The 9,020-nt window shown below is 53.0% G+C and overlaps 1 long non-coding RNA gene across 1 annotated transcript; it reads right to left on the bottom strand.

Annotated features, from left to right (window-relative positions):
• Positions 1-2,206: 2,206 nt before the first annotated feature.
• Positions 2,207-8,391, bottom strand: LOC141087488 (uncharacterized). Its single transcript, XR_012231666.1, has 2 exons — positions 8,248-8,391; positions 2,207-3,335 (listed from the first exon to the last, which is right to left on the bottom strand). It is a non-coding gene; the product is annotated as an uncharacterized lncRNA (long non-coding RNA).
• Between the last annotated feature and the right edge of the window lie 629 nt (positions 8,392-9,020).

Below are 9,020 nucleotides of genomic sequence, written 5' to 3' on the forward strand. Positions count from 1 at the left end.
AAACGTCCTCACATGTGGTCTGAGGCACGGTCTCGAAACGTCCTCACGTGTGGTCTGAGGCACGGTCTCGAAACGTCCTCACGTGTGGTCTGAGGCACGGTCTCGAAACGTCCTCACGTGTGGTCTGAGGCACGGTCTCGAAACGTCCTCACGTGTGGTCTGAGGCAAATGTGAACATCTTATACTCACCTACAGGGCGGTCTGGTATTATGTTTGTCAGTTCTTCTTCCAGTACAGTCCTCCTTTTCCCGTGGATAATGCATCCTACATCATCAACACAACCTCCCCCATGACACTTCTGTGCAGGAACACGTCTCTGCCCTGCCGATCACAAAGCAAAGTACAAAGAGAAGTCTGCACCGAAGCGAGATGGAATACACTGTGTGGATGGACTTAGGACGCGTCGTCGACTCAAAGAAGGATAGGAGGCACCGGATTAAGACTAGCGAAGCCCATTGGATGGGGCTGCCCCAAGGGCAAATCTAAGAAAAAAAAAAAAAAATTTATGCAGATTGGCACTCTAGAATGTTGTGTATATATAAGGGCATTCAGATAGTGGACGTGCTTTATAAAATGCTGTATATAGAGGGTATACAGGTAGTGGTCGTACTATGTACACAGCATTCTAGAATGCTGTATATGGCGACATACAGGTGGTGGTAGTACTTTATACGGGGGGGGGGCGCATAAACAATGATTGAATACCCTGTAGTAGACAGCAATAATGCATGAAAATATAAGGTACTTGGTTAACACGCTCAATTTAAAAAAAAAATGCAGAAGCCATAAGCCATCCTACCACTTAACAGTGACCCTAATTGGGACAGTGATAACTAATATTAAAAGCCTTTATATATTGATGTGGTTTCCCATTCCTGTGTCCACTATTTGGGGCTAATCCTTCTCAGTCCTTATCCACATGCAAGTCACAGGACAAAGCGGTAAGGTTTTTAATATTAGTTAGGACTGTCCCAATTACGGCACAGTGAAGTGGTGGGATGGCTTTGGCTTTTTTTTTTTAATAAAGAACGTGTTAACTAAATCCCCTATATTATTTTCATGCACTATGCCATTTACTGCAGGGTATTCAGTCATGTTTGTATTTTTTTTCTGTTCACTGGCCAGTGTGAACGTGCGCTTACACGCTCCATGCACACCAGTTTGTATCGTTTTTTATGGGGAATCCTGGTGACATGTTCCCTTTAGGCAGGCTTACATCTATGCAGCTTGTACAAGTGAACTTTACTGTCTCAAAAGTGGTTTACCTGTCTATGGCTAGTTTCACACTAGTGTATCTACATGCAGCGCACGGCGCCACTAATCCCCGACTCCTCCGGTTATCTCCTACTATCGCACATCACTGCATGCGATCTGCGCACCCTACCTTTAGCATAGGGTGCGCAGACTGTGTGCTAGCAGGATTTTGCGTGCGCTGCGCCCTTTTGACGGTGCGCCGAGCGCATCATGTTGCATTTTGGGGCGCTCGGCACACCGTCAAAAGAGCACAGCGCACGCAAAATCCTACTAGCGCAGTCTGTGCACCCTATGCTCAAGATAGGGTGCGCAGATGACATGCAGCGATGTGCGATAGTAGATGACGGGAGGGGGCGCCGTGCACTGCGTGTAGATATGTTGGTGTGAGACTAGCCTAACCCAGTTATTACAGTACCTTCCATGTGTTAGGCCTCTTTCACACTTCAGTTTTTTTACAATCAGTCACAATCCGCCAGGTATTGAAAAAAAACGGATCCGCAATTTTCTTTTGAGGATCCGTTTTTTTCCCCATTGACTTCCATTATTGGCGGATTGTGACGGATTGACGTCCGTTGCATCCGTTTTTTTGCGGATCCGCCAAAAGTTCCTGTCCGTCACCATCCTCAAAGATTTCAAAACGGAGCTTGCAACGTTTTTTTCTGTGGGGGATCCTCCAGACACTCATTTAACCCGAAATTCTTTCTGGCTGCCGGACAAAAAAAAAAAATCTCTCTCCTTTTCCAGGCTGCAATTCCTTTAAAATTCTTCATTTGTCGGATCCGTCAAAAAAACGGACGGGTGACATCCGTTGGCATCAGTACTAAAACGGATCCGCCATCCGTCCTTTTGGCGGATCTTGACTGATGCAAAAAACTGAAGTGTGAAAGAGGCCTTACACAGATGCATCAATGGGCTTGTCCATGCATGAAATAAAAGGCTAAATTACAACATGGAGACTTAAATCAGAGCAATGTTTTATTTACATTCAGAACCAGTTTAAGAGGAACAAATTAAGATTTCCCACAGAAATCTCAGACTTTTACTTACAGAAATATTGGCTAAATAACATTTACATATATAGAAACCTTTAATTTTATAAAAGTGCATTTTTTTGCATTGAAAAATTTTGCTTGTTTCATGCAATGCATTTCTATGTATTGTACAACTGTAATATGATGTTGGTGCATGCGGGCAGGACTGAAGGGTCTGTGGCTCGGCCCCCCCCATGGCCTGCTTCTGGTGTCTAGGACCAGATATCATAATACCAGCCTTGAATAGTGAAGGAGATGGCAGCCAACCCTGAAAGACATCCAAGGTGGGAACGCCCCGTCATGCCAAAGGGAGTCTGCTAGATCCAGGCGTAGACCAGCGCTGATGGGTTTGTGGACGCCAGGAGGGGGTTGGGCCTGAAGGAATGTTTCTTTTCCTGGCGGGTAGGGGAGTTGTCCTGTTGGTTGCTTTTTTGGACTGAACATTTCCAAAACCACAATTGGACTGTGCACCTCTTGGGAAGCAGGAGTTTAGTCTTCTGTTGCAGAAGAAAAGTACTCTTACCCTGATAGGTAGAGGGCAGGAAGCACTAGAAAGTTGGCGTGCATGATTGTTCAGGGCGCAGGTGGTGTGGCCCAGCCACCAGAGGCTAGACAAGAGCCTGGATTTTTAAGAGTAGGGTCGCAGGAGCCTCTGTCAAACGTGGAGGCCGCATGAATAGGAAGGTTTCCCCAGGAGATGTCCATATTGCTCAGGGGAAAACTAGGACATATTTGTCTTGTCCCTTCATTTTTTTAATGGAGCCCCCTCACTGCCTGGTAGGATATACCTGTCCTGAAGATTTCAAATCCTAACCTTTACACAGACTTTCGGGCCACTGGCAGGTAATGGATTTGTCTTCCCTCCCTACTCTATCTGGCTCTGGGGGGCGAGAGGGTAGGGGATTAGTGGCAAGGACTGTCTGCCGGAAAACCGCAAACACTCTTGATGTGTTAGGGCCCTGCCTCGTAGACCACAGATGATATGGTAGTGACAATTCTAGGTGGGAGATCAGAGTGATAACTCGACTCTGTCGCCCTTAAAAGCCATATCTGAAAGAAAAAAGGGAAATCATTAATAAAAAAAAATGAAGACCTAAGGCAGAAACCAGCCTGGGTGGTCCGGACCCATGTCTGCCTCCTACTGACACTAAGCGAAAACGGATTAGCTTCATGCCAGTTAGTAGTGTTCCCTCCTAGCATAAGCAGCATACAAACATAGCTTTTTGTGTGCCCCAATGAAGCATTAACCACCCCGCACACCAACCAGAGGGCCACACAGGGTAACCCCCCCCCCCCCCTGTCCAATCATAAACCTCCACCTCACACTAATCAGTGGACCCCACAGGATAAACCCATCAAAGCCCAAATGCCCCCTTCCCCCAAGCAAAACCCCCCATCGGACGTCCACACGCCCCCAAGCGCACAGGCCCCCATCGGACGTCCACACGCCCCCAAGCGCACAGGCCCCCATCGGACGTCCACACGCCCCCAAGCATAAGCCCCCATCGGACGTCCACACGCCCCCAAGCATAAGCCCCCATCGGACGTCCACACGCCCCCAAGCATAAGCCCCCATCGGACGTCCACACGCCCCCAAGCATAAGCCCCCATCGGACGTCCACACGCCCCCAAGCATAAGCCCCCATCGGACGTCCACACGCCCCCAAGCATAAGCCCCCATCGGACGTCCACACGCCCCCAAGCATAAGCCCCCATCGGACGTCCACACGCCCCCAAGCATAAGCCCCCATCGGACGTCCACACGCCCCCAAGCATAAGCCCCCATCGGACGTCCACACGCCCCCAAGCATAAGCCCCCATCGGACGTCCACACGCCCCCAAGCATAAGCCCCCATCGGACGTCCACACGCCCCCAAGCATAAGCCCCCATCGGACGTCCACACGCCCCCAAGCATAAGCCCCCATCCGACGTCCACACGCCCCCAAGCATAAGCCCCCATTCGACGTCTACACGCCCCCAAGCATAAGCCCCCATTCGACGTCTACACGCCCCCAAGCATAAGCCCCCCATTCGACGTCTACACGCCCCCAAGCATAAAACCCTATCAGACGTCCACCCCCCAGAATGAACCCACATCGGACGTCCACCCCGGCATAAACCCCCGTAGGACGTCCACCCCCCCAGCATAAACCTTCATCGGACGTCCACCCCCCTTAAGCCTAAGCCCCTATCGGACGTCCACCCCCCTTAAGCCCCTATTGGATGCCATTCCCAGCATAAAACCATCATTGGACATTCACCCCCCGCATAAAACCTCATCGGACGTCCACCCCTGACCCCTCCCCAGCATAAACCTCATCGGACGTCCACCCCCTCCCAGCATAAGTCCCATCGGTTGTCCAGCTTCCCCATCATAAACCCCTGTTGGATGTCCATCCCCCGTCGGATGTCCATCCCCCGAAAGTATAAACCCCCACCAGATGGCACCTCTTACCCAAACAAAAAGCCCTACCAGTCGAGCGCCTACCCCAAAATCAATCCATCCCTTTCAAGTCACAACAGATGCAGACAGGCCCCGTTGCCCTAGCATCAAGTTCCCAAGACACCACAATTGCGCATTAAATCCCCCCTGCCCCAAGATCCCAGCCTGACCAGGAGGAGTTAATGCACGCTTGTGGGGTCTGTTTGTCCCCGGGGGGCCCTACTAGGGATAATGCAAGCTCGTGGGGTCTGGTTGGGCTTCTGGGGGTCGATTAACGCATGCTTGTGGGGTCTGGTAGGGCCCCGGGGAAGGGTTAATGCACGCTTGAGAGGTCTGGTTGGGCCCTGCATTAGACCCCCAAGGAGCCCACCAGACAACAAACGCATGCATTAACCCCCTCCCCGTGAGCCCAACCAGACACACAAGTGTGAATTAAACCCTCCGCGCTTGTGGGATCTGGGGTGGGTTAATGCAGGGTCCACTCAGACCCCGCAAACGTGCATTAACCCCCCCAGGGCCCAACTAGACCCCAAAAGCATGCATTAACCCCCCCCTGGAGCCCAACCAAACCACAAAAACGTGCACTAATCCCCCCCCCCCACAGTAAGGAGCCCACCCAGGCCCCACAAGCATGCATTAATCCAGCCGGAAATCCAAACAGAACCCACAAGCGTACATTAACCACCCCTGAGATCCAACCAGAACCCATAAGCGTGCATTAATCCCCCGGGAGCCCAACCAGACCTCAAAAACGTGCATTAACCCCCCCGGGACCCAAACAGAACACACAATCGTGCATTAACCCCCCCCAGGACTACCCAACCCTGCGTGTGCATTAACCTCCCCCGGGACACAACCAAACACGGCAAGCGTGCATTAACCCCCCCGGGACCCAACCAAACACGGCAAGCGTGCATTAACCCCCCCCAGGACCCAACCAGACACGGCAAGCGTGCATTAACCCCCCCCAGGACCCAACCAGACACGGCAAGCGTGCACTAACCCCCCCGGGACCCAGCCAGACACGGCAAGTGTGCATTAACACCCCCCCCCCCCCGGGACCCAACCAGACACGGCAAGTGTGCATTAACCCCCCCCCCCCCCGGGACCCAACCAGACACGGCAAGCGTGCATTAACCCTCCTGGGAGCCCAAGCAGACCCCACAAGCATGCATTAGCACCCCCCCGAAATACAACCAGAGCCCACAAGCGTGTATTAACCCCCAACCATACCCCACAAGCATGCATCATTAACCCCCCTCTCCCGGGACTGCCAGACACCCCAAGCGTGCATCATCAACCCCCCTCTCCCGGGACTACCAGACACCACAAGCGTGCATCATCAACCCTCCTCTCCCGGGACTACCAGACACCACAAGCGTGCATCATCAACCCCCCTCTCCCGGGACTACCAGACACCACAAGCGTGCATCATCAACCCCCCTCTCCCGGGACTACCAGACACCACAAGCGTGCATCATCAACCCCCCTCTCCCGGGACTACCAGACACCACAAGCGTGCATCATCAACCCCCCTCTCCCGGGACTACCAGACACCACAAGCGTGCATCATCAACCCCCCTCTCCCGGGACTACCAGACACCACAAGCGTGCATCATCAACCCCCCTCTCCCGGGACTACCAGACACCACAAGCGTGCATCATCAACCCCCCTCTCCCGGGACTACCAGACACCACAAGCGTGCATCATCAACCCCCCTCTCCCGGGACTACCAGACACCACAAGCGTGCATCATCAACCCCCCTCTCCCGGGACTACCAGACACCACAAGCGTGCATCATCAACCCCCCTCTCCCGGGACTACCAGACACCACAAGCGTGCATCATCAACCCCCCTCTCCCGGGACTACCAGACACCACAAGCGTGCATCATCAACCCCCCTCTCCCGGGACTACCAGACACCACAAGCGTGCATCATCAACCCCCCTCTCCCGGGACTACCAGACACCACAAGCTTGCATCATCAACCCCCCTCTCCCGGGACTACCAGACACAAGCGTGCATCATCAATCCCCCTCTCCCGGGACTACCAGACACCACAAGCGTGCATTAACCCCTCTCTCCCGGGACTACCAGACACCACAAACGTGCATTAACCCCTCTCTCCCAGGACTACCAGACACCACAAACGTGCATTAACCCCTCTCTCCCAGGACTACCAGACACCACAAACGTGCATTAACCCCTCTCTCCCGGGACTACCCGACACCACAAACGTGCACTAACACACCCTGTACTCAGCCAGACCCCAGGAGCGTGCATTAACACCCCCCCGGAGACCCAACCAGACCCCTCAGACGTGTATTAACCCCCCCAGGACCCAACAAGCATGCATTAACCCCCCCGACCCAAACAGACCCCACAAGCCAGCCTTAACACCCCTGGGAGCCCAAGCAGACCCCACAAGTGTGCATTAACCCCCACCCCCCTGACAAAACAGACCCTGCAAGCGTGCAATAACCCCCCTGGGAGCCCAAAGCAGACCTCACATGCATGCATTAGTACCCCTCGAAGTACAACCAGACCCCACAAGCGTGCATTAACCCCCACCCCGAACCAGACTCCACAAAAATGCATTAGTAACCCCCCCCCCCCCCCCCAAGTACAACCAGACCCCCACAAGCGTGCATTAACCCCCTGCCCCAAACAGACCCCACAAGCATGCATTAACCCCTGCCCCAAACAGACCCCAGAAGCATGCATTAGTACCCCCGAAGTACAACCAGACCCCACAAGCGTGCATTAACCCCACCACCCCCAACCAGACCCCAGAAGCATGCATTAACCCCCCCCAGACCCCTAAGCGTGGATTAACCCCCTGCCCCAAACATACTCCACAAGCATGCATTAAACCCCCCCCAAAAAAAGTACAGCCAGACCCCACAAGCATGCATTAACCCTCCCCGGACCCCACCAGACCCGTAAGCATGCATTAACCCCCACCCCCTGCCCCAAACAGACCCCAGAAGCATGCATTAGTACCCCCCGAAGTACAACCAGACCCCACAAGCATGCATTAACCCCCCCCAGACCCGTAAGCGTGCATTAACCCCCATCCCCCCTGCCCCAAACAGGCCCCACAAGCATATATTAGAACCCCCCCAAAGTACAACCAGACCCCACAAGCATGCATTATATATCCCAAGCCCCCAACCAGACCCCACAAGCATGCATTAACCCCCCGGACCCCAAATAGACCTTGCAAGCATTCATTAACCCCTCTGGGAGCCCAAGCAAACCCCACAAGCATTAACCCCTCCAGACCCTAAACAGACCCCGTAAGCATGCATTAACCCCTACCCAAAAGCGTGCATTAACACCCCCCCCCCCCCGAACCCAAATAGAGCCCGTAAGCATGCATTAACCCCCCAACCCAACCAGCGTGCATTAATTCCCCCTCCCCTCCGGGAACCCAACAGCTCCCAGGTAAGCCCCCAAATCCCACTAGTTAGCCCCAAGTATCAGCCCCATCAACCAAACATCTAAGACACCAACCTGTTACTAAACCCTCCTGCCTGTCACCGACGCTGCTGACCTAACTCCACACTGCTCACAGACGCCGGAGCCATAGAGACAGCTAAGACAGTATGTAAAGGAGGCTTCTCTCCCTGCACCAGACGGCAGAGACGTGTAATGGCGTCTTCTCTTCCTGCCTTTGCTGTCAGAACACGCCCCCCCCTGGTATGACACGCCCCCAGAGCTGACATCACACCTGGAAGGAGCCCATACAGTCTAGCATTTACCTTTATTATGTCACAAGTGAGAACTGCGCGATAGAATCTGTCATGCCGATGTTTATAATTGCGCAGTTCTGCTGGAGCAGGCGACATAGACTGCGGGCAATTTCGGCGGGAAAACGTGAGACGTACTACGCCTACGCACAGAAGCTAGTGGTCACAAATTGGCGGAAGCGCAGTCACTGGTAGGCGGGAAACGTGGTCACTGCTAGGCGGCACTGCTCGTGATATTTCTATATAAAGATTAGCGGCACCGCTCGTGATATTTCTATATAAAGATTAGCGGCACCGCTCGTGATATTTCTATATAAAGATTAGCGGCACCGCTCGTGATATTTCTATATAAAGATTAGCGGCACCGCTCGTGATATTTCTATATAAAGATTAGAGGCACCGCTCGTGATATTTCTATATAAAGATTAGCGGCACCGCTCGTGATATTTCTATATAAAGATTAGCGGCACTGCACATGATATTTCTATATAAAGATTAGCGGCACTGCTCGTGATATTTCTATATAAAGATTAGCGG

Source organism: Dendrobates tinctorius, unplaced genomic scaffold (genome assembly GCF_039654945.1).
Source record: "Dendrobates tinctorius isolate UK_male_01 unplaced genomic scaffold, ASM3965494v1 ptg000034l, whole genome shotgun sequence".
In the NCBI taxonomy this organism is placed as follows: Eukaryota; Metazoa; Chordata; class Amphibia; order Anura; family Dendrobatidae; genus Dendrobates; species Dendrobates tinctorius.